Genomic DNA, 3,481 nt, shown 5'->3' on the forward strand with positions numbered 1-3,481 from the left:
CCTACTTGGATGAATTAAGTGACGAAAAATAGGAAAGGCAGCTGAAAAAAAAAAGATCCATTCCAATCTAATGAGATTGCTGGACGTTGACTTTCTGGGAAACCCTAGCCCCTGGGACAGCTGCCACCGTAGCTGTGCTCTTATGGTGCATTGATTTCTCAGCTCACGATGTTTGAACAGCATGGTTCGGCAACCTGGATCATAAAAATACATCAGTCTGTGGAATGTTCAGCCCAGGAAGTTCATGCTCAGGTGAACACTGCACACGCCATCCACATCAGAAGGGCTCGCTTGCTTTGTTGATTGGCTTATGCTGGGATTCATTTCAAAACAGAATTTGAGTTGGGTAAAAAGGATTTCACATGCTATCCTGTCAGTTATTTTCTAAACTTAATCGTGTTTATTATGTATATTAACAGTCTAATTTTTTTAAAACCCCACTGATTTAGATACACTAGGCAGAAAAAACCATTCTGAATCTGTGACTGTTTGGATTATGAAACAAGTTTGAGCACAGAGGAAGATTGATTGTTTTAAGTAATCCCACTTGACTCTTTAATAGACCTCCCTAAGCAGCAGTTACTGAGGGAGCTGCTTTACAAAACAGTAGAAGGGCTTTGTCTGGCTCATCTACCAGTATTTTGATTCCATGTCTGCCCTTAAATTGTGTTGGGTAGCATTCCCTCTGCCTCTGAGAATCACAGACCATCAACAGGTGGGAAGGGATAGAGAGCTGCTATAGGCCAAGAGTGGGCAAACTTTTCCATAAAGGACTAATAGTAAAAAAAATATATATCTTTTTTTTTTTTGAGATGGAGTCTTGCTCTGTTGCCCAGGCTGGAGTGCAGTGGCACGATCTCAGCTCACTGCAACCTCCACCTCCTGGGTTCAATTGATTCTCCTGCCTCAGCCTCCCCAAGTATTTGGGACTGCAGGCGTGTGCCACCATACCCAGCTAATTTTCATATTTTTAGTAGAGACAGGGTTTTGCCATGTTGGCCAGGCTGGTCTCAAACTCCTGACCTCAGGCGACCTACCTGCATCGGCCTTCCAAAGTGCTGGGACTATAGGCGTGAGTCACCGCACATGGCCTCAATAGTAACTGTTTCAGGCTTTACATGCCATTGGTCTCTGTCATAACTCCTCAGTTCTGGCAATGGCAGAAGAAAGCAGCCATAGATAACGCAGCAATAAATGAGGATGGCTGCGTTCCAAAAAAACTTCATTTACAAACCCGGGCTGCAGGCTGGATCCGCCGGCCTCTGATCTAGTTCAACTTCCTCACTTTATAGATGAGGAAAAGAGAAGCCTGGGAAGACTGGGAATTTCCCAAAGTCACTAGAAAATGAGGAGCAAAGCCAGATCCCAAACCCAGAAATGCAATCTAGGAGCATCCAACTTTATTTCTGCCATGTCACCTCAGTTCTGTCTTGTTTCATAAGGTTTCTTCTGCCCTAGAGATGACATAAGCTTGAGTTGAAAAGGAGGAAATTATGCTCTGGTGATTTTATATTACTTAATAAAAAGCATTTGGAGGAAGAAAGATATTGATTAGGAAATTGTCACTAATTATGTATATTCTTCTTGGTGCCACTGTTGTATTTCAAGATGCCAGCAAAAGAGTGAGATACAGAAAGATGGTTAGTATGTCAGTCTCACTTTAACACAGTTTTTCACTGGGGATGACCTGTCGTTTTTTTGTTTTGCTTCTATTTTTAGAGACAGGGTCTTGCTCTGTTGCCCAGGCTGGAGTGTAGTAGCACCATCATAGTCAAACTCATGAGCTCAAGCTGTCCTCCCACCTCAGCCTCCTGAGTAGCTGGGACCACAGGCACACACCACCACACCTGGCTAATTTTTAAACGTTTATGTGGAGACAGATGTCCCACTATGTTGCCCAGGCTGGTCTTGAACTCCTGGCCCCAAGCTATCCTCCCACCTTGGCCTCCCAAATTGTTGGGATTACAGGGGTGAGCCACTGCGCCCAGCCCACTAGAGGTGATTTGATAAAGCTAGCAAACTAAGATTTCCAATTCAAAAAGAACTGTCGGCCTCCAAACAGCAGTTCTTAACATGGGATTTGGGGGTTCATGACTTTCTGAAGTCCATATGGAAGTTTCCATGTGTGTGCTTTTGTGCTCAGGGCAGGATGCATTATTTTTTTCTCAGATCCCAAAGGAATTTGTGATTCGCCACCCCATCAAAAGTTATGAGGTTCTAAATGGCGAAATTCTAGCCAAGCTTCCTAAAGAGAAACTGAAGATGCTCCCTTTCCTCCCTGTTCCCTCAGTGGCTAATCTGCAGAAGGCAGTTATCTGGCCATGCAGAGGAAGAGAAAGTCATCATGATTGGGTTGACACAGACAGAGTCACAAGTGTGATCAGACCTCAGAGGGCCCAGATGCAGTCAGTGTCGCTCGAAGGCAGTGGCAGCGTGCTATTACTGCAGGTCACTAGCTGGCTCAGAGCAGAATCCAGTCAATGACCAGGTACCCAGAGGGGCAAATTCAACCACCAGAGCTACTGTGTGTGTGGGCTTGATTTCTGGCAGCGTGGTGGATTGAGCTGACTCAGTCATTCCAACTGCCCCAAACATGGAGAAATGTTGGATGAAATAGAATTTTGTCTGAAGGTTGCTGTTGTTGAGATAATGTCTCACTCTGTTACCCACACTGGACTGCAGTGGCACAGTCATAGCTCACTGCAGCCTCAAACTCCTGGGCTCAAGCAATCCTCCCATCTCAGCCTCCCCAGTAGCTGGGACTACAGGTGCATACCACCACACCAAGCAAATTGATTTTTTTTTTTTTTTTTGGTAGAGATAAGATGGGATCTCTTTATGTTGCCCAGACTGGTCTCAAACTCCTGGCTGCAAACAATCCTCTCCCCTTAGGCTCCCAAAGTGCTGCAACTGCAGGTGTGAGCCACCGTGTCCAGCTTGTTGCTGTTTTACTGCAAGTTAAAATCAAAAGAAAGGAAGGAAACGCACACATACCAGAAGCAAAAAGTGAACTCAAATCAAAATTCGAAGGTAGCATCCCAGGATGCTAAAAGCTAGGCATTTAATTCCCATGCACAAAGAAGAAACATGGCTTCAAGTCCACTTAAGGTGAGGAGTTAGAGAGGGATCTCAGCCTAATGCCAGAACTCTTAAAGCGCTGCTGGTCTACGAGAAGGGGTCCAGAAAACTTCACCCAATAGCCTGTTGGGCATTAAGGAAGCTTTCTGGGTGGCCCAAAGCTCTAGGAAGGGAAATAAAATGACTACTGGGAATAAAATTAAAATCCAACTTTTCATTTCACATGCAGGTTGGGCTCCAAAATTATACTGCACATGTGGATTGGGAGTGCCTGGCTCAGGAAAAAATAGTTCAACTGGAGAATGTTTCATGTTCAGTGGGTGCTGCACAGAAGCAGGGCAGATGTGTCACAGCCCACAGTATACGGACTCCAGAGACAGCCCTCCTACCCTGAAGATGAGTT

This window comes from Aotus nancymaae, unplaced genomic scaffold (assembly GCF_030222135.1).
Source record: "Aotus nancymaae isolate 86718 unplaced genomic scaffold, 86718_ANA_hifiasm-v0.15.2.pri h1tg000077l, whole genome shotgun sequence".
NCBI lineage: Eukaryota > Metazoa > Chordata > Mammalia > Primates > Aotidae > Aotus > Aotus nancymaae.